This window comes from Tamandua tetradactyla (genome assembly GCF_023851605.1).
Source record: "Tamandua tetradactyla isolate mTamTet1 chromosome 22 unlocalized genomic scaffold, mTamTet1.pri SUPER_22_unloc_2, whole genome shotgun sequence".
Taxonomy (NCBI): domain Eukaryota; kingdom Metazoa; phylum Chordata; class Mammalia; order Pilosa; family Myrmecophagidae; genus Tamandua; species Tamandua tetradactyla.
The window spans coordinates 2241194-2264840 of record NW_027518252.1 but is presented as its reverse complement, the minus strand read 5'-3'; the positions used below and the strand labels follow the sequence as shown (position 1 = coordinate 2264840).

Here is a 23647-nt window from a genome sequence, read left to right as displayed (position 1 = left end):
AAGAGGCAATAAACAACTTGGGCAGTTTCTTAGGCAAGAGTATATTTAGTGTCATTTGAAAATATTGTAGGATCAGTGTTTTTTTATATCACACTGGAGCAAAGAATTGTTAAAGTTGGCCTATAGAGCACGCAAACTGGAAATAATGGAGGTGGGGTAGAAGATAAGTAGGTATGAAATTGAGAGTATAGAAAGGTAGTGACAAGATATAGGTATAAGTCATGATTAGGTGAGTGAGCATCTAAGATAGATTAGAGATTCTTGGAAAAGAATTGGTCAATAAGTTAACTAATAATACAGTATATTGGAAAGATGATTTCTGTTGACATCAAAATCAAGAATTATGCTAAGGCATCCAAGGGCAAAAATAAGTTGGAATAAAAGGTTGGGAAAAGATATTACATGTAAACAACAATCAGAAAAGAGCAAGAATAGCTATATAAATGTCCAAAAAATTAGACTTAAAAGAGACACTATGTATCAATAAAAAGAACAATTCAACAAGAAGACATAACAATAAAAAAATATTTATGCACTGTGTTTGTTTGAAATAATGTGTATGTCCCCTAGTTTTTTATTTTATTCTAAATTCCGTTTTGTAAAGGCAGAATAATCCCCATTCAATGCTGTATGCTTGAAACTGTAATTAGATAATCTCCCTGGAGATGTGATTTAATCAAGAGTGGTTGTTAAACTGCATTAGGTGACCACATGTCTCTACCCATTTGGATGGGTTTTGATAAGTTTCTGGAGTCCTATAAAAGAGGAAACATTCTGGAGAATGAGAGATTTGAAGAGAGCAGAGAATGTCAGAACACCATGAAACAGAGAGTCCATGAGCCAGTGACCTTTGGAGATGAAGAAGGAAAATGCCTCCCAGGGAGCTTCATGAAACTGGAAGCCAGGAGAGAAAGGTAGCAGATGACATGATGTTTGCCATGTGCCCCTCCAGCTGAGAGAGAAGCCATGACTATGTTCACCATGTGCCTTCTCACTTGAGAGAGAAACCCTGAACTTCATCAGCTTTCTTGAACCAAGGTATCTCTCCCTGGATGGATGCCTTTTACAGGACATTTCTATAGGCTTGCTTTAATTGGGGCATTTTCCTGGCCTTAGAACTGTAAACTAGCAACTTATTAAATTCCCCTTTTTAGAAGCCAATCTATTTCTGGTATATTGCATTCTGGCAGCTAGCAAACTAGAACATGCACCAAGCTAGAGTGGTCCACAATAAATGAGGCAAACACTGACAACACTGAAGGGAGAAATAGACACCTGTACCATAATTGTTGGAAATTTCAATTCCCTGCTGTCATCAATGGATAGAACACCCTGACAATAAAGAAGCAGAGAATTTGAATAATATGATCAATGAACTAGACTTAACAGGTAACTACAGAACATTACACCACATAACAGCAGGATACAGATTTTTCTCAAGTGCTCATGGATCATGCTCAAGGATAGACAATATGCTTGGTCATGACACAAGTTTCAAAAATTTAAAAAGATTGAAATCATACAAAAAATTTCTCAGACCAAATGTCCCTAAAGATTGGGAGAAGGATCAAAGGTCAAGGAGGAGTTGTAACAGAAAAGACAGGATTTAACAAAAAAGTGTGACTACAGAATCATTACTCAGACTTTTTTTAGTGTCCACTGTCTTAGAATACCTAGAAAGAAATGCATGAAATTGTGGAACTACAGCCCATAGCACACATTGAAATTTGCTCTATAGCTACTTGTTCAAATGTACTTTGAAATTTACTCCTTTTTTGTATATATGCTTGATTTCACAATTTAAAATGTTAATAAAAAAAGAATTATGCAGACACATGCTTTATTTGCATTTTTGGAGTCAAAACCTTCAAGTTGAAGTAACTTGGTAAACAGTAGATGACTGACAAAGAAGGGCTAAAAGTGACATCTTTTGGCTGAGGTTAAGTAACAATGAAGAACAATCATAATGAAAACCTCTTCTCTAGGCCCTTTGACATGAGTACTTTAAGAGAGAAAATAACATCTACTCAAATGGAATTAATATCCAGAGAGGATCAGGAAAGCAAGTAGATAAATGGAATGTACTCACAAGTGATTGAGAATGTAGAGGGAATTCTACTTGTTTTTGACTCAAGATCCAGAAGTATAATGAAAGAGAATGTGCAGGGAAGAAAGTTAAGATCAAAATGGGATTTAAAGATCAGTAGGGGAAAAAGGACCAATTTAAACATTCTCATAAATGAAAAAAATAAGTTTATGGTTTAAGAAATGTTCAATCGAATTCTTCATATCTTGGAAAATTAAAAAAAAGAAAGACCTTCATTGCTACAAGACTTTTTGAAATAGCATAACCCATTAGGTTGTGAACTCATATGACAAGGTAGAATAGTACATGGCACATAATGAGAAATCAATAAATATTTGTCAAATATAAGCAAGTTTTGAATAAAAAGTGCTTCTGTGGACAGTCTTGTTGTGATAAATCTGTGTCAGAGAATGCTAGATGTCCACTAAACTGTGTACCCCACTTCAAGAGTAACAGAGAGTTTCTTGGTTCTGTGACCTCCCAAGCAGAGTCCCTGGGTACAGCAATAATACAATGCAAATCTTGCAGGCAATTTCTGAGACTTCCCTTATGTAACCATTTTGATGAGCTTCAACCTCTGGTGTTTTGCATATTTTTAAACTTTTTATTGTATAGTACAACATATATACACAGCAAAGAGTGAAAAAAGTAGTACGCTCAAAGCACTCTTCCACAAGTGGTTACAGGACAGATCCCAGAGTTTATCATGGGCCACCATACCATTATCTCAGATTTTTCTTTTTAGCTGTTGCAGAACAGAGGAGGCTAGAAGGAATAAATATTTCTTTATCAATCCAATCAACTATTTTTTCTTTGTGAAAAATAACATATATACAAAAAAAGCATGAGTTTCAAAGCACAGCAGAACAACTAGTTATAGAACAGACTTCAGAGTTTATTATGGGTTACAATTCTGTAATTTTAGATTTTTATATCTGGCAGTTCTAAGATACTAGAGACTAAGAGAAATACCAAGTTAATGATTCAGCAATCATATTCATTTGTTAAACCCCACCTACCCTATATAACTCCACCATTATCTTTGCTCTTTCTATCCCACTTTTTTAGGGGTATCTGGGATATAGCTATTCCAAATTTCTCATGTTGGAAGAGGCTGTCAATAATATGGGATAGGGAGTTGGGACTACCTGATACTCTGGAGAGGCTGGGCCCTCTAGGTTTCAGGACTTATCTGATCCGGGGACACATCTGGGGGTTGTAGGTTTCTGGAAAGTTACCCTTGTGCATAGAAATTTTGTAGAATCTTATATATTGCCATGGGTGTTCTTTAAGATCAGCTGGAATAGTTTTGGTTTGGGTTTGGCAAATTATCATAGGTAGCAATGTCTAACTGAAGCTTGCATAACAGTGACCTCCAGAATAGCCTCTCAACTCTGAACTCTCTCAGTCATTGAAACTTCATTAGGTACACTTCTTTTACCCCTTTTGTTCAGGATGGAATTGTTGATACCACAGGGCCAGGGCTGTACTCATCCCTGGGGGTCATCTCCCAGGGATATGCCAGGGAGACTTTCACCCCTAGATGTCATGTCTCAATGGGGGAAAGGCAATGATTTCACTTAGAAAATTGGGCTTATAAAGAATGAAGACACATCTCAGAAACAAGAGTTCCTTCAAAAGTAACTCTTAGTTATATCTTTAGGTAGGTTAAACATCTGCCTATGTACATAAGCTTCACAAGAGTAAGCCTGAAGATCAAGAGCTTGGCCTCTTGATTTGGGTGTTCATAATGTTTGACATAGTATCAGGGGATTCCCCAGCAGTAAAACTTAATATTTCCATATTTTTCTCCCATCCATCAAGGGACTATGCCAATATTTTTTTATTATCTTCTTAATATATTCTAGGATGTGTCAATGCATTACACTAAACTATAAGGTATTAAAGGTCTTCATTCTTATTCTAAGCTCCCTCTGTTTTGATTGACCAAATGAGCTATCCAGACAAATTGAGTTAGAGTATATGCTTCAGAAAATTTATATTCTGGACAAAATGTAGGTGCGGTCCTAAAATATAGACAATGTCTCCCTTAACCCTCTGTTCTGAATTATCTTAATCCTGACCTGAATGGTTTCATTATTATCTCTTAATTCCAACATTTTTATATATGTAAAAGTCTCTAAAAATCCAGAAATAATAATTACTACTCCAGTCTAAATGTGTCTCCTATAAGAGCTCACCATCTAAGCCCCTGTTTTCTAATAAGCATTTTCTAAAGGAGACCATACAATAATTGTTCTTTCATTTCTGGCTTATTTTGCTCCACCAAGTGTCCCACAGATTCATTCATGTAATTGCATACCTTGCAACATCACTCCTTTCTGTAGACACAAAATATTAGATAAAATGTATTCACCAACATTCACCTATCTTCTTTTCAGTCATTGCCTCCTTCAGCCACCTGCATTCATTAGTGTTGATGGTTCATCGACACTCTCAATTTTAGGTAATTTCATTGTTCCTAAGATAAATATAATGAATAAACACACCCTCACCAAATAGGAAATCTAAACCTCTGCATAACCCTTGTTCCTCCCCCATTATTTACTCCTGGTGCTGCTGTGGTACTATTGATGTTTTCCTGTTAAATATACCTATAGTATGTAATAGCAGTTTTCTACCCATACCCTGGACTCTTTGTACGCAAGTCATACTTTGGAGCAATTTTTGCAAAAACTTATTTATGTTTCTAATATTAATCAGTGGGACATATAGGTCTAATCAACCCCTTTCAATCATGTTCACCTTCAATATGTAATATTACTTATAGACCCACTAGAGAACTGCCTTCACTTCTATCTATTCCCTGACATTTGAGTTCAACTTCATAAGGTAATCATTCACCCATCTCTAACTTCTATATATCTCTAAGGACCCTATATTCTGTTTTATAAGCCTCCAATTTTACCTTTGCCATGGTCTTAAAAATGTAGTCATGCAGTATCTATCCTTTAGTATCTGGCTTATTTCAGATACAAAATCAGCATTATGTCATCAAGGCTCATCCATCTTGTCATGTGCTTCAGGACATCATTTTGTCTTACTGATGCATAGTATTCATCATATGTATATATCATCTTTGGTTAATCCACTCATCTGATGATAGGCATTTGATTAGTTTCCATCTTTTGGTGATTCTTAATAATGCTACTATGAACATCAGTGTGCAAATGTCTGTGTCACTATTTTCAGCTCTTCTTGTTATATACCAGCTATTGCTGGGTCATAGGGCAACTCAATATTTGTTTTCCAAAGGAATCGCTAAACTGTCTTCTGCAGCAGCTTCACCTTTATGCCTCCCCACCAGTGCTGCATAAGTGTCCCAGTTTCTCCACATCCTCTCCAACGTTGTAGTTTCCTGTTTGTTTAATAGCAGCCATTCTTTTAGGTGTGAGGTGGTATCTCATTGTGTTCTTGATCTGCATTTCCCTTTTAGCATATGAAAATGAACAACTCTTCATGTATTTTTTTTTACATGGGCAGCTAGGAATGAACTCGGGTCTCTGGCCTGGCAGGCAAGAACCTTGCCACTGAACCACCATTGTCTGCCTTCTTCATGTACTTTTTTTTTTTTAACATGGGCAGGCACTGGGAATCGAACCTGGGTCCTCTGGCATGGCAAGCAAGCATTCTTGCCTGCTGAGCCACCGTGGCCCACCCTCTTCATGTACTTTTGAGTCATCTGTATTTGCTGTTCAAAAAAATACCTATTCATGCCTTCAGACCATTTTATAATTTGTTTGTTTGTTCCTTTCTTGTTGAGTTGTATGATTTCTTTATGTATACAGAATACCAAACATTTGTCCAATATGTGATTTCCAAACATTTTCTCTGATTGAATTAGCCGCCTCTTCACCTTTTTGACAAAGTCTTTTGAGGTAATGAAGTATTTGATTTTGAGGTATTTCTTATTATCTATCTTTTTCTTTTATTGCTTGTGCTTTGGTTGTAGTGTTTAAGAAGCCACCTCCCATTATTAGGTCTCAAAGACATTTCCTTACATTTCTTCTAGGAACTTTATGGTGGTTTTAGGTGTTTGATCGATTTTGATTTAATTTTTGTATAGAGTTTAAGGTAAGGGTCCTCTTTTACTCTTTTGGGAATTCATTTCCAGATATTCAAAGGCCATTGATAGAATAGACTATTTTGTACAGTTCAGTGGGTTTGGAGCCTTGTTGAAAAATAGTTGACAATAGATTTGGTGGTCTATTTTTGCACTCTTGATTTAATTCCATTTGGCAATACTTCTATGTTTGTACCAGTACCATGGGTTTTGACCCCTGTGGCTTTATAATAGCATTTAAAGTCAGGAAGTGTTAATCATCCTACTTAATTCTCCCCCTTTTTGGATGTTTTTAGCTAATTTAAGGCTCTTTCCCTTTCATATGACATTGGTAATTAGCATTGCCAAGTCTTCAAAGTAGAATGTTGAAATTTTGATTGGTACTACATAGAATCTTTTTATTTTTATTTTTATTTTTATTTTTTATTTTTACATGGGCAGGCACCGGGAACCAAACCTGGGTCCTCTGGCATGGAAGACAAGCATTCTTGCCTGCTGAGCCACCATGGTCTGCCCACTACATAGAATCTTTATATCAATTTTGGTGGAATTGACATCTTAACTATGTTTAACCTTCTTATCCATAGGCAGGGAGTGCTTTCCACCCATTTAGATCTCCTTTGATATCTTTTAGCAATATTATATAGTTTCTGAATACAAATCCTTTATATCCTTAGTTAAGTTCATTCCTAGATATTTGATTCTTTTAGTTGCCATTTTTAATGAATTTTTATCCTTAACTGACTCTATAGTTAAGTCTTTGTGTATAGAAATAGTACGGATTTTGTACGTTAGTTTTATATCCCACTCCCTTGCTGAATTTGTTTATTAGCTCAAGTAACTTTGTTGTAGATTACTCAGGATTTTCCAAGTACAGTATCATGTCATATACAATAATGAAAGTTTTACTTCTCTCTTTCCAATTTGGATGTCTTTTCTTTATTTTTCCTTTCTGTTTGCTCTTGCTAGAATTTCTAGTATAATGTTGAATAATAGTGGTGAAAGAGGGCATTGTTTTCTTTTTCCCAATCTTATTGGGAAAGCTCCTTTTATTCTCTCTGCATTAAATATGTTGTTGGCTATCAGCTTTTCATATATGCCCATTAATATACTGAAGAAGTTACCTTTGATTGCTATCTTTTGATGTAGATGGATGTCGAATTTTGTTATATACTTTTTCAGCATCAATTGAGATGATCATGTGGTTTTTCCCTTTTAATTTGTTAATGTGCTTTATTTCATTAATTGATTTTCTTGTGTTGAACCATTCTTGCATTCCTGGTAGGAACCCCACTTGGGATAATTCTTTTAATATATTGTTGGATTAGATTTACTAGTATTTTGTTGAGAAATTTTACATCTATGTTCATAAGGGAAATAAGCTTGTAGTTTTAGTATTAGAATGATATTAGTGTCATAAAATGAGTTACATAGTGTTCCTTTCCTCTTAAGTTTTTGGAAAAGTTTAAGAAGGATTGATATTAATTCTTTCTGAAATATTTGATAAAATTCCCTGTGATGCCATCTGGCCCTGGGCTTTTCTTTGAAGGAAGATTTTTGATGACTAATTGAATCTCTGAACTTGTGATTGCTTTGTTCAAATCATCTATTGCTTCCTCAGTCAGTGTAGCTTGTTTGCATATTTTATTGGCATATAGTTCTTTCATGGATTCATCATATGATTTCTTTAATCTCTTCAGAGTCTGGGTAATGCACCCCTTCTTATTTTGGATTTCATTTATTTGTATCCTCTCTCCTTTTTTCTTTGTCATTTTTGCTGGTGGCCTAACTATTTTATTGATTTTTCTCAAGGAACCAACTTTTGGCTTTATTGATTCCTTTTTGGCTCTTTTGTTCTCCCATTCATTTAATTCTGCTTTAATCTTTGTTATTTATGTTCTTTTCTTTGCTTTAGGTTAGTTTTCTGTTTCCTTCTCAAGTTCCTCTAAGTTAGCAGTTAAGTCCTTAATTTTTGCTCTTCCTTGTTTTTTAATATAAATATTTAGGGCAACAAATTGCCCACTCAGTGCAGCCTTTGCCAAATACCCTAAGTTCTGATATGTTGTCTTCCCATTTTCATTTATCTCCAGACAGCTACTGATTTATCTAGCAATTTGTTTTTGACCCACTGGTTAAGGGTGTGTTATTTAATCTCTGTATATTTGTAAGAGTTTTGATTCTTTGGTAGTAATTGTTATCCAGCTTCATTTCATTGTGATAGAAGAAACTGCTTTGAAACATTTCAATATTTTTAAATTTATAAAGGCCTTTTTAGTGCCCCAGAATATGTTCTATCTTGAAGAATGTTTCATGAGCACTAGAGAAGAATGTATATCCTGGGATTTTGGGGGTAATGGCCTGTATATGTCTGTTAAATCTAATTCATTTATCAAGTTTTTTATTTCTCTATTTCCTAATTGATCTTCTGTCTGGTTGTTCTATTTATAGAGAAGAGTGGTGTTTTGAAGTCTCTTAGTATTGTTTTTGACACATCTATCACTCCCTCTGTTTTGACAATGTCTGTCTCATGTACTTTGACATTCCCTGATAGGGAGCAAAACCATTTATGATTGTTATTTCCTCTCAGTGAACTGTCCCTTTTATTAATATACAGTGTTCTCCTTTGTCTCATATAATATATTTACATTAAAGTCTTTTTGTTCAGTATTAGTATAGCTACTCCTGCTTTCTTTTGGTTACAAATTGTGTGGAACATCTTTTTCTATCCTTTCAGTTTCAATCTTGTGCATCCTTGTGTCGAAGTTGTGTCTCTGGCAAGCAGCACACAGCTGAATTATATTTCTTAGTCCATTCTCTTATTACATATATTTATTTGGTAAGTTTAGTCTGTTAAAATTCAGCTATTACTGATAAGGCACTTCTTGAGTCCACCCCATTATTCCTCTGAATTTATTTGTCAGATCTACGTATTCTTTTCCCTCTTTCTCTTTTTATCCTTTAAGTTACCTGGAAAAAAAAGGCCTCCCTTTTCTGTCTTTTTTTTTTCAACTGGCAGAATTCTCTTTCATGTTTCTTGTAGGGCCGGGCTCTTGCTGACAAATTCTTTCAGGATTTGTTCATCTGTGAGTACTTTAATTTCTCCTTCAGTTTTGAAGGACAGTTTGGCAGGGCACAGAATTCTTGGCTGGAAGTGTTTCTTTTCAGGATTTTAAATATATCTTACCACTGCCTTCTTCCCTTCATAGTACCAGTTGAGTAGTCTGAACCCTGTCTTGTGTGATTAACCTTGTATATAGTGAATTGTCTTTTTTCTTGCCACTTTCAAGATTTCTGCTTCTCTTCATTTGACAGACTGATTGGTATTTGCCTTGGGGAAGACCTATTTGTATTTATTTTATGTGGATTTTGTTGAGCTTCTTTGACTTACTTATTAATGTCCTTTATAGGGGTTGGTAAGTTTTTGCCCATTGTATCTTCAACCAATCTTCCTAACCCTTTACTAATATCTTCTCCTTCTTGGACTCCAATGATTCTTATGTATGTGCAGTTTGTTTTCTCCATCATTTCTCTGAGATTCAATTCAAATTTTTCCATCCTTTTTGTCACCTGCTCTTTTGAGTGTTTGAAATCAGTTGTCCTGTCCACTAGTTAGCTTATTCTTTCTTCTGCTTCTTCAAATCTGCTGTTGTGTGTATCCAGTGTGATATTTATTTGGTGAACAGAACCTTTAATCTCTGTGATATCTGCTATATTTTATTTATTTTTCAAATTCCTCTTTATGCCCTTTTAGTGTCTTCTTGATCTCCTTTATGTCATTAACCATCCATTTTGTTTTATTTAGTAGTGTCATGTGTACATCTTTGATTAGTTGTGCCTGTGTGTGTGTCATCTGGTGTTTTCATTTGGTCATTAGGCTGGGCTATATCTGTCTGCATCATGTTTTGCTTAGTGATCTTCTGCTGTCTTCATGGCAAGTAAGTAGCTTGACTGCTTTATTTTAGAAATTGATTTCCTTCAGTAGTCTAAAGCTTTTGTTTGCAGGTTGTATGTGAAACAGGATGCAAAGTGTGAGTTGGGGCACAACAATGCAGTGAACCATTGCAGCACAGATATAGGCACAGTTTGGGGATTCTCTGCTGGTGTCTGTGAGCTTGGGCATCCAATTGCAGGGAAGGTGTGGCTGTACAGGGCACAGGTCTTTGGGGAGAGCCTTTATGTGCACTGGTTTTGGGTGTAGGGTCCTTTGTGCACATGCCCAGAGCTCAAGACAATAGGTCCATATTGTGCCTGTGTGGGCTGGAGTGGCTGTGATCCAGCTGCACATGTCAGTGCCTGCCCAGAGCTGGGGATATGACTATGGGCCAGGTGTATGTGCAGATCTCAGAAGTTTGCAAACTGTTGTACACCTCAGGAGGGGCAGGGTGGGGTTGCATATCTGTATTGGCTGATGACCAGTGTATCTTAGGTATAGTGGTAGGTACCTGCAGCCCTTATGTGCTGGTGACAACCTGCAGGGGAAGAAAATGGGAGATTGGATTCAGGGTGGGCAGGCTGAGACTGTGCTTGCACAGGAGAGGTGGGTTGGTCTTGGTCAGGCATGCATGCATTTGATGTGAGTGTGTGGGGTGAGTACACATGTGGGGATTTGGTAAGGTGGGGTTCTTGCAGTGTGGGGAAGGGGGGTAGGTGATAGAGTTCAGATGTGTCAGGTGTGGGTGAGTTGCTGGTTGCAAGGCCACACTGATGTCCAGGAACATGGCTTGGCTTACTTCCTAGCCCCTATGTACAATTTCTAGTAAGAAATTCCCTGTACATAACAAATGGTATGATAGTGTCTCTGAATTTTGCTGCCAGAAAAAAATCAGTCTCCAAAAGGAATTTCAACTAATCTTAATTAATGGGGGATAGAAACTTTCCTGACCATCAATGACCTTCCAAAGTTGTTTGTGCACTGAGGAGTTTCATACAATACAAGATGAAACAGTTTTTCACCTCTATCATCTCATGTCTATTACCATTTCTCCCTTGTTACTAAGTAAAATTCCGTGGCTAAGTTGCTTTCCTCATTTACCAAGTTCATGTCTGCTTACTTCTTATAATCCCAACATAGGATGGCAGAAATTGTTGCCTCCATAGTAGCACTCATTATCTGATAATAGAATCATGTAGCTATATCTTTTCTCCAAATAATAAGATCCCCTTTGCTCTTTACAGCAATGTTAAAGTATGTCAATAATATTAATGCCAAAGTTGTGGCAAGTCAAGAAGCTTCTTGATATTTTAAGTCACAGACAAGGACAGTTTTTCTTCATCATCAGTAGAACTTGCCATTTGAGAGGTTTTCAGTGAAGAATATAGGCTTTATGAAAATATTCAGATATTTCATTATAAGGGTTTTGAAGGTCCATCAGTGGTGTTGCTCCCAAGGAACCATGCTCATGCAGAGCTTTTCAAGTAGTGTTGTATGAGTTTTACCACCATAGTCTTTTAGATTTTAATCTTCAGATATATAAGAAAATAATCTTTATTTTTTCAGTTCTCAAATATGGGCTTTTATTGCCCACTCCCTCTTTGTCTGGCCTGAATTGCCCAAATTCATTAATTAACAATCCCTGGACCAAAATGTAAGCATTATGAGCTGCCATAAAAATATAATTCTAAGACACAAAATACCTCTCCTGGCAATTGTACCAAACCCCTCAATCCAGGGATAAATCTCTCTATAGGAAACCCAATTACCATATTAAGGTTGCTTGACAAAGCAGAATTTGACCAAGCAATATTAGCTATCACCTCAAGTAACAATAGCCCAAAATATCTGTGCTAATACATAAGTGTATCTTCCAGGCCAACTGGCCTGTGGATCTTACAGAATAATTGTTTAACCATGTCCCTGTTAAAAGTTTGCAAGCAATACCTAGTGAGAAATTTTGTGTCTTTGTTTTACTCTGTTCTGTATTAACTTTCTTAATATATTTTTCTTTGGATACATCATAATGTCATCTTATATTGTATTGCAAAGTTATTTTTCTGCCTTGTGTTTCATTATAGATTATCTCATCCCTGAAGGACTGATTTATATTATAGTCTCATAATATTCTAAAATTATCATTTATTTACCAAATATGATTTTTGTGCTGTGTCCCCTGACAAATTACAAAAAGACTATAAACTCAATATTATGAATGAATAATGACTAACATAATAAGAAAAATGCATTAGTGTACATTGAGAAAGGTTATGCCTCAATTTAGTGAATATTTATTAAAATTCAAATTATTCTTTTTGAAAAAAATTCTGTAAGTCTCCTCCTTGTATATTAACAGAAGACTGAAATTTCACATTGCAGATGTCCCAAAAAGGGAAAAAGTTTCAAATAAGGTATCAATAACCTGATATTTATGGCACTAATGGCTCAAAAAATTTTTAGAGTGACTTTGAGCCAGAAGAGTGGGTTTTGAACTATGAATGAGTTTAAGCTCCCTCAAATCTTGCTGCCCTTGATGAACTGTCATTAATGTGAATTTGCCTAAAAAGTTAACAGGGATTCTGTGCTCTGTGCTTACTTTTCCTACTTTCTCAAGCAGCTTGCAGAGAGAGGATTACATTTTCCGCACATTTTCTCTTTTCAATCAATCAAGTTTGTTTAAAACAGTATCTTCAAGTGGAGTCTTTCACTCTGTTACTTCAACTCACAAATTTTTGCACCATAATTTTTTAATGGCATTTCTAAATTCTGCATTACTCAAAGTGTAAATAAGAAGATTGAGCAACAATGCCCCAAGGTGTAAAACTATTGTGTAAAATGCTATCTTGTTCCATTAGAAATATAGTTGGAGGGTGAACATAGGTGAATATAAAAGGAACAGAGTTATACTGTACCACAATTATGTGGGAGGAGCAGGTGAAGAGGGCTTTCTCTCTCCTTTTTTTATTGGCCTGGACAGGCTCCAGAAATTGAACCCAGGTCTCTAGCATGGAAGGCAAGAATTCTGCCAGAGTCACCATTGCCCACCCTCCTTTTTCCTTTTGCACACTGGTTTCTTAGAGGATAGAGGAAAAGAACATAAGAGATTATCAGTATTATAGCATTCTCTTCTTTTAAAGCCTGAGTAGATTTACAACATAGGTGTCTATGGAACAAGTTTTAACAATTGTTGCACATCACAGAAGTAGTAACCAATGATATCAGAGCCAAAGAAGTGTAATTTCAAAGCTAAAATAATCTGCACTGGAGAATGGATCCAAGATCCTTCCCAGGCCAGGTTCCCCAATATACTACAGAGACATTGACTCATGATTATTGTGTACTGCAGGGGCATAAAATAGCAGCAGAATGACCAAAGGATATGTGTATGAGCAGTGAAACCTCTATCCACCCACAAAAGTGAAGTGAAAAGATCTGGATCATGCATTCATTATAGGGAATGATTTTCTACCCACACACAGGATGTATAATCAATCACAGAGCTGTGGTTGTGGAGAAACAGGCATCAACAAAGTAGAATTAGAATTGGAAGAAATGTGTGGTGCTCCCAAGTATCTGGCTGTTTCTTATGGTCATAACAATAAGGAAATTTGCCAACAGAGTTGCAAGAAAGTGAAACCTGGAAGACCATGAACATTATTTCATCCTTTATAACATCCTACATTAACTCAAACAAAAGGAACTCATTCACACTGCTAGCAAGGTACAAGGTTATAGTAGATATAGAAAAGACTCAGCTGAAAATGGCCCATTTGAAAATAGAGAAAGTTGTCACTTAGCAAGAAGACTGGGCTTCTATTCTTCACTACTACTTATATTTTTAAATTCTATGAATATTATAATTCAGTGGTTCCAGATGTTTCCCACAGGTTGTGATCACATGGAAACTTTTTTTTAAAAATGTTAATAGTCCTTATTTCTGCATAGGATCTTCCCGTTTGGGATCTAGATAATTTTTAAGAAATGAAAGCACAAAACTAGTTGAATTTTTTCCCTGACAATGACTGAGAACTACTGATTTTGCTGTATGACCCTGAGCAAGTCACTTTAATGTCTTGAAATTTTACTTCAAATGAAATCTAGAGATTATATTGGATACTTTATTTTTTAACTTGTATGCATATATATGATATATATGTATAGATTTTACATCTCAATAATTGAAATACAACATTCTTATATTATTCAATAAAATGTTAAATTTGGAGATTTCTTCTCTTGAAAAACATTTCTTAATTTTGACATTACTTTGCATTCACTAATCTTGACCTGATCAGTATATGGCTTGGGTTAGGTTATAAGAAGAAAACCATTCATTGCAATTCAGTGATATCTTCTACCATAGAATGTTTTGGGGAGTTGGGATTTTCTTCCCTGTGCCCTGATTCACAAGGCCTCTCCCAAGAGGCAAAGTGTTAGATGAAAAATCATTGTCTCTGGCATAGGAGGGTGTGTGTGAAAGACAAAATAAAAGACTCTCAATTCAATGCAAAAACTCAAATAAATAAAAAGAATTTATGGGAGAAAGTATTCCTCTGCTGTGAGACAGAAATGCCTCTGACATCAGATCCATTCTCACAGATTCTCATTTGCAAAAGTATGAGTTTAATGTTTGTATTTTTACTGCATTGCATATTTATAGCAATTCCCACAAATATTTAAAATTTCTAAGGAAACTTCCAGCCTCAGCAACTCCATGGAAAACCTTACTTTCAACCCAATTCTGAAGGATTGTCCAATAAGCCACTCACTTGTGAGGGCAAAAACTATCTTTGGGTCCAGTTAGTTAAACTACAGCTCACTTTGAATTGCAGGTAAGGAAATACATTCCCTTTTCCATGTAATTTGCTTAAGTCCATTTCTTCTAGAGGTGTGAAAATATTTTAAACTAGCTAAAGAACAGAAGTGATATATGTATGGTAGATGTGAGTTCTGGCCCTATAAACTTCTTAGTCTCTTAATTTCCAATTTCCCTGTTTAAAAACATTTACTAAAATACTGTTTCAGGGTCTCCGTATTGTCTGGTCAATGCCTTGAGTTAGACATTTTCATGGCCTAACAATTGTAAATTGTAATTTAATAAACGTCCAGAATCAAAGCCAACATATTTCTGGTATATTCCATTTAGACAGCTTTAGCAAGCCAAAACAATGTTCAAAGGGTCATCTTCTTCCTTTGTGGCTTTTGAGTTTTTATCTTGTTTCTCTCAATGTGTCATCACTTACTATTCCTTTGCTTGTCGAGTAATATTTCTTTACACAATGCATATATGTTTTCTTTAAATACAAATAAAAGTCTATTTTACAAAATTAACCCCTTTGTATTTCTCTTCTCACTAAGGCAAAACAAAGTCTGGATAATTTTTAAGTCCTTCACAAAAATTTTGCTTTCTCTAATGTCCTGTCCTCAAGTATTAAAATTGGCCTGACCAAAATTTTACCAAAACAAGTACTATAAATAGTACTAAGCCCTTTAAAGAAAACTATCCCAAATGTCATTTTTTTGCATATATAATCTTCATGGCATGGAATGTTTGATCTTAAATCCTGTAGTGCACTCCTGGCAGCACCAGCCTGTCTGTCATTTTTAAATTCACAAAAACAACATCATGTCTTCCAGGTACCAAATGGACTTCCTTAAAACCAGGGAACTAAGAAAACAGCATGGATAACATCATCTTGCTAATCTTTTCTGGTTATTAAGGAATAAAATATAATTTGGAGATAATAAGGAACCTGAGGATTTTTGCCTGTATTTCCTTATGTATCAGTTGAATTTGGTGTTCCCAGAACAGGCTCTTTGCTGTTGTTGACATCTGTTTCATGGTTTTGGCTTTTTCCTTTTCTTTGTCAGCAAATGTGCCATTCATTTTAGACATTATATCAGAATTTATTTTTGCATACCAGTTTTGCATTGGTTTACCATAAAAGGCAAGTTTTTGTAACTCACACAAAGCATTTGTAGAGAGCCTAGTTCCTTAAATATAATGAAGGCCTGCCCGCTAATCTTCATAGTCTTAAAAGCCACAGTATCTACCATATGGTCAAACTGAGAAAACAGGACATATAGGGATCTCTTCAATTTTTCTTTTTTTAATTTTGACATTCATACGGTTGATTTAAATTGTATGATTTGATCTGATATTCATATTTTTGTTTAAATTGTCCAAATAACCTGAGGCCTGCACAGTCTCTCATATGGGACAAAAGTGTGAAGTGGAAAACCATGATATTTTAATATTTAAAAATATTAGCTATGAGATTTGGTCTCCAAGTTGTCTGTTCCTTAAATTAGTATCTTGATAATATATTACAGAGTCTTCCTTGAGTGCCAAGAGCTCCCAAAAACAAACAAACCAAAGCAAGAAAATACTTTTCACAGATCTTGCAGATTGCCTTCATTTGGCTGGTACACTCTTTCTGTGTTCAGTCCTTCTTTCAGGAGGATCAGCCCAGTGTGAATTTGTTGGACCTTTTTGTCTTTTCTGATCCTGACACTTGTCCTGTGAATGCACTTGCTCACATCTTTAGGAGTCCTCTACATTTGCAGGAACGTGAACTTCCCTTCCTCTCCCTATGAAATAAAATTTCCCCTGCATCATGGTCCTCTATCATATGTCACAAAGTTGGTGATACTTTGCCCCAGCCATATTGAATTAATTGTTTCTTACTCTGCTTTATCTAGCCACAAACTGCTTCTGCCTGAAAGAAAAGTTCTGGGAGAATCAGACAGGACTTTTCCCCATTCAGTCTTTCAGGTTGCCACCTGACAGACTATCACTAACACACAGAACCTCTAGTATGTACATAAGAGTTACTCTTCTTTCTCTGGAACAGTCAGGGAATCACAAAGTAGTGACAGGATGGCTCTACACCTAACCGTGGAGAAGTTAAGGGAGGTACTGGGAAAGACACCACAGATCCACAAAATTCAGTGATTTCAATATAATTTTACAAATTTCCCCAAGAACCCCTGTATTATCAGAAATTGTAACACTTTATTGTTAATTATATACAAACATAAAAATAAATATTTATGTCCTCTGGTTGCAACCCTTTTCAGTTAAGGGAAAATGTTAAATTTATTACCAGGAATGCATAAACTTATTTAGATCTTTTTCTGGCTTATGTTCCTGTTTTAAGAACTTCATTATTTTCTCTTAGTCAAAACTATTTTATTTTCTGAACATCATATGGACTTTCAGGGTCCAAAAATAATAAAGGTCTTAAAGCAGGAATATAAGCCAGAAAAAGATCTAAATATAACTAACTGATATTTTATAGTTTTAGAGTACTTCATTTAAGTTGCTTTTGGTTGCATGCCCCAATGTGCAGAAGTTAAAGAGAAAATAATATTTCCATATATTTAAAAACTTATTCATCTTCCATAAGCAACTTTTAATGTAACAAATTTAAAAGTACACAGTATTAATGTGAACATCATTAAACATCATTATAACTGCATAGAATTGAGCTCCAGAATTATTCACTTATGAGCTGTCTTTCTTGGGCTCTGTTTTAGAAGTGTATTGGCTTAGAGACAAGATTAGCATCATCTGCTCCTACCTGGTAGCTAAAGATCAGGAAAATGTAAGATTTTTAAAACAATCTACCATACAAAATATGTATACTGGGGACCCTTCTCCTTTTGTGAGCTGAGGAAAATCTGTGAGCACAACTGAAAACAAAACATAATCTCCCTCAGCTCTTCTAAAAGACTCAGAAATGCACTAGAAATTTCAAATCTAGAACATGCCATCAAAGATTAAACCTCTTAATGCTTGGAGCCACCCCCTAAAATAAAATTGGGAAATCCAGGAAAACAGGTATCAAAATAATCAAAATAATAATTGCACTGAAGATTTACCTCTTTGAAAGCTGTTTAAGGAGGTAGGATTTTAAGTTTTTTGTTTGGTTTTGGCCTCTGAACACTTTAAAAATGCTTTGCCAGCCTTGTTCTTCATGATAATTTTGGGGTTTGCAATGAAGCTCAAGCCTGTCGCAGGATTTTGTACAGTTTCACAGCTTTCATTTGTACATTGTAGAATTGTTGATTTACTCTTTTTTTTGAGCAGATCTAACTAAAACACAGCAAATATTTTCCATTACAACTTTGTTTTTCAAAATTCTCAAAAAACTAGAGCAGATGGCTTTTTATTCAAAGACTACCAAAATATGTATTTGATAGTCACATGTAAACAACATAAAATCCTATAAATCTCATGTCAACTTGTCATGGTCAGGTTCATGTGTCAATTTGGGCAAGTCGTGGTACCTGTTTGTCTGGTTGGGCCTGTGCTGGCCTGTCTATTGCAATAAGAACATTTAATAGAATTAAATCATGATCACATCAGCTGTATCCAAAACTGATTCCATTTATAATCAGCCAAGGGAAGTGTCTTCTGCAATGAGTGATGCTTAATCAAATCACTGGAAGCCTTTTAAGGAGGATTCAGAAGAGACAGGCTCTCTTGCTGCTTTGGCTGGTGAGCCTCTCCTGTGGAGTTCATCCAGACCCCCATTGGAATCACCAGCTTCATGGCCTTCCCTGTGGATTTTGGACTTTGCATTCCTCTAGTCATGTGAGACACTTTTATAAATTTCATATTTGCGAGTGTTCCCTGTTGATTGTTTCTCTAGAGAATCCTGATCAATACAAATTGGTACAAGGACTGGTCCTTAAGAAACAGAATCTTAAAAATGGGTTTTTTATGAATGGTTTTCTACCCCAACTGGGCTCAAAGGCACTAAGGACTCTGATTCCCATAATCAGAATGACACTCCCAATCTAAGGAGGAAGTTGGCAAAAGAGATAGTCAAAATATTACCATTCAATTCTCCTAATGCTTCACTTATATGAAAGAGTCTCTGAGGGATAATGCTTCTGACACCTTTACAGAGTTTTGTGGAAATAAGAGGCATAGAGATGTTGGCTGGTTGTTCTTAAATACACTGGATAGATTAGGAGTGAAAGGGATGGGGTTAAGGCTTCAAACAAGAAGCTTAAAGACCACCTGTCAAATGTAAAAGCTTCTATGAGTATCCTGAAGGAAAATCTTATTTCCTGTAGCCACAGACTTGAGATCTCTGAAAATCAGACTCCAAATCTTATTGTTAGCCTAGCAACTTTGCAACATAAACTGAAATCTCAATGTTGCATGGTGTCTGCCATTAAAGTGAGGGCATTGATTGGAAAGCAGTGGGACCTTGGAAAATGGGATGGTGTTGGGGGTGATGTTGAAAACTTAGGTCATGCTGAGTCTTCTCTACATAATCTTGTTATAGTCTGCCCTGAGGACATAGCTGCCCCACTTCTAGGCTGCATGGAGGAGTTGACCACCCAACCTCCTCCTGAAGGGATTAGCCCTAGTGTGATTAATCCTGTTTCACTAAATGAAACTGAAATGAATTCCCTGAAGCAAATGGCTTGGAAGATATTTCTAATTCTTTTCAGGACCAATTCCACCCCCCCTCATTTCATCCAGACCTATAACTAGACTAAAGTCCCAACAGGTCCCTAGAGGTGAGGTACAAAGTGTCACATACATATGAGGAGGTGCACTATACTGCAAAAGAACTGAATGAATTTTCCAACTTATATAGACAGAAATCAAGGGAATATGTGTGGCAATGGATTTTAAGGGTGTGGAATAATGATGGGAGGAATAAAAGGCTGTATCAGGTTGAATTTATTGATATGTGCCCACTAAGCAGAGATTCTTCATTCAATGTTATAGATCAAGAGGTTAGAAAAGGTATTAACAGTTGGTTTGGATGGTTGGTTGAAACATGGATCAAAAGGTGGCTGGCATTACCTGCCATTGAAATGCCAGAACTGCCTTGGTGTAATGTAGATGAGGGGATCCAGGTGCTTAGAGAGATTCAAATGTTAGAGTGGATTTATTATGCAGTGTCCTCTTACACCCCAGGAATGTCTGGAGGATGCACCTTTTACCAGAATAGTAAGAAAAAAAAATTGTGAGACTAGCGCCATCATCCCTGAAGAGCTCTGTAGTTACACCTCTCTGTAGGTTGGATATTGCTGCAGTAACTGCTGTCACTGAGCTGGAATCCTTAAACGCAATGGGGATGACTGGATCTCAATTTAAGAGAAGCCAGGTGGCAGCACTTAATTGACAAAGACAGGGTAGTTGTGGCTATTATAATAGACAGCAAACTCAAAGCAGGAGTCAAAATTATATGACTCACAGAAATTTGTGGCATTAGCTAGTAAATCATGGGATACCTAGAAATACAATAGAAGAGCAGTCTGCTTAATTCTTGTTTGAGCTGTATAAAGAAAAGAGCTATAGGTCAAATGAACAGAAGCCTAACCTGAATTACAAAAAAACACAGAGTCATGGCCCCTTAATCAATTTCCAGACTTGAAACAGTTTACAGACCCAGAGCTCCTTGAATGAAGGGGAGGCCAGTTTCCTTTGGGGGGAAAACCCTGTTACACTGCCACAGATTTATACTATTAATCTTCCTCCAGGCCTTCCCCAAGAAGACAAATGGCCTTTTACCAGGGTAACTATGCATTGGGGAAAAGGAAATGATCAGATATTTGGGAGATGATTAGACATTGGTTTAGAAGTGACATTAATTCCAGGGGACACAAAATGTCACTCTGGTCCACCAGTCAGTGTGGGGGCTTATGAAGGCCAGGAGATCAATGGAGTTTTAGGTCAAGTCCATCTCACAGTGGGTCCAGTGGGCCTCCAGACCCATTCTGTTGTTATTTCCCCAGTTCCACAATGTATAATCACAATAGACATACTGAGGAACTGACAGAATCCCCACATTGGTTCTCTAACTCATGCAGTGAGGGCTATTATGTTTGGGACAGGCCAAATGGAAGCCACTAGAACTGCCCCTACCAAGCAAAATAGCAGATCAGAATCAATACTGGATTCCTGGAGGGGTTGCAGAGATTACTGCCACTCTTAAGGACTTGAAGGTTGCAGGGGTGGTTATTCCCACAACAACCCCATTCAACTCTCCCATTTGGCCTGTGCAGAAAACAGATGGGTCTTAGAGGATGACAGTGGATGGCAGTGGATTATTGTAAGCTCAAGCAGGTGGTAACTTTCAATTGCAGCTGCTCTTCAGGATGTGGTATCATTGCTTGAGCAAATCAATACATCCCCTGGTACCTGGTATGCAGCTATTGATCTGGCAAATGTTTTTTCTCAATAGCTATTAGTAAGGACCACCAGAAACAGTTTGCTTTCAGCTGGCAAGGTCAGCAATATACTTTCACTGTCCTAACTCAGGGGTATATCAACTCTCCAGCCCTATGTCATAATCTTGTTCACAGAGACCTTGATCGTTTCTGCTTCCCACAAGACATCACACTGGTCCATTACATTGATGATATCATGTTGATTGGACCTAGTGAGCAAGAAGTAGCAACTACTAGAGACTTACTAAAAAGGCATTTGTGTGTCAGAGGATGGGAGATAAATCCAACAAAAATACAGGGGCCTTCCACCTCAGCGAAATTTCTAGGTGTCCAGTTGTGTGGGGTGTTCTAGTTTACTAGCTTCCAGAACACAATATACAAGAAACAAAATGGCTTTTAAAAAGTAGAACTTAATAAGTTGCTAGTTTACACTTCTAAGGCTGAGAAAATGTCCCAATTAAAACAAAGCTACAGAAATATTCAATTAAAGGCATCCTGGGAAAGATACCTTGGTTTAAGAAGGCCGAAGACATTCAACATTTCCCTTTCCGCTGGAAGGGCACATTGCAAACATGGTGGTGTCTACTGGCTTTCTCCTGGCTCTACCAAAAAAGACTCTCTCAAAAATGCTTCCTCTTTTAAAGGATTCCAGTAAGCAACTGCACCTTCAGTGGAAGGAGATACACCTCCATTGAAATAATCTAATCAAAAGGTACTATCCACAATTGAGTGGTCATGCCTTCATGAAAACAAACCAAATGTTCCCACCCAGCAATATTGAATTAGGATTAAAGGGCATGACTTTTTTAGGGTCCACCACAGATTCAGACTGGCACATGGGACATGTTGGGATATCCCTTCTAAGGTGAAGGATAAGTTGCTGCATCCTGCTCCTCCTATGACCCGAAAAGAGGTGCACTGCCTTGCTGGTCTCTGGATTTTGGCAACAACATATTCCTCATTTGGGTGTGCTACTCTGGTCTATTTACTGAGTGACAAGAAAAGCTGCTAATTTCAAGTGGGGACCTGAACAAGAGGAGGCTCTGTGACAGGTCCAGGCTGCTGTACAAGTTGCTCTGCCACTTGGGCCTTAGGATCCAGCAGATTCAATGGTGCTGGAAGTGTGAGTGGCAAATAGAGATGCTGTCTAGAGTCTTTGTCAGGAGCCTATAGGAGAATCACAATGCAGACACTTAGGATTTTGGAGCAAAGGCTTACCATCTGCTGCAGATAACTACTCTCCTTTTCAGAAACAGCTTTTGGCCTGCTACTGGGCCTTAGTAGAGACTGAACACTTAACCATGGGCCACCAAATTACCATGAGAACTGAGTTACTTATCATAAGCTGGGTGTTGTCTGACCCACCAAGCCATAAAGTTGGGCATGTGCAGCAGCACTCTATTGTAAAATGGAAATGGTATATCCGAGATAGGGCCAGAGCAGGTCCTGAAGGCACAAGTAATTTGCATGAAGAAGTTTCCCAAATGCCCATGGTCTCCACTCCTGCTGCATTACCTTCTGTTTCCCAGACCAGAGCTATGGCCTCTTGGGGAGTTACTGACAGTGAATTGACTGAGGAAGAGAAAATTCAGGCCTAGTTTACAGACAGTTCAGTACAATATGCAGGTACAACACAAAAATGGACAGTTTCATCACTACAACCCTTTTCTGAGGTGTCATTGAAAGATAGTGGTGAGGGAAAATCCTCCCAGTTGGCAGAACTTCGAGCAATGCACCTAGTTGTTCATTTTTCTTGGACAGAGAACTGGCCAGAGGCGCATTTGTATATTGACTCATGGGCTGTTGCTAATGGTTTGGCAGGATGGTCAGGGACTTGGAAAGACCATACTGGAAAATTGGTGGCAAAGAGGTCTGGAGAAGAAGTATGTGGATAACTTTTCTGAGTGGGCTAAAAACATGAACATATTTGTGTCCCATGCAAATGCACACCAGAGGGTGACTTCAGCAGAGGAAGGTTTTAATAATCAAGTGGATAAGATGACTCATTCTGTGGATACCAGTCAGCCTCTTTCACCAGCAACTCCTTGTCATTGCCCAATGGGCTCATGAACAAAGTGGTCACAGTGGTAGAGATGGAGGTTATGCATGGGTTCAGCAATATGGACTTCCACTCACCAAAGTTGACTTGGCTACAGCCACTGCTGAGTGCCCAATCTGCCATCAACAGAGACCCACAGTTAGCCCCCAATACAGCAATATTCCCTGAGGTGACCAGCCAGCTACATGGTGGCATGTTGATTACATTGGACCACTCCTTTCATGGAAGGTGCAGCAATTTGCTCTAACTGGAATATAACGGTGGAATGGCCTTTTGAAAATTCAA

At 37.1% G+C, this 23647-nt stretch overlaps 1 long non-coding RNA gene across 1 annotated transcript in view; it reads right to left on the bottom strand.

Annotated features, from left to right (window-relative positions):
* Positions 1-23647, bottom strand: part of LOC143672950 (uncharacterized) — a 47304-nt gene that overhangs the window by 4978 nt on the left and 18679 nt on the right. The window contains exon 2 of the long non-coding RNA XR_013170110.1: positions 4410-4568. This is a non-coding gene — a long non-coding RNA (uncharacterized LOC143672950). The remainder of the gene's footprint in view (positions 1-4409; positions 4569-23647) is intronic.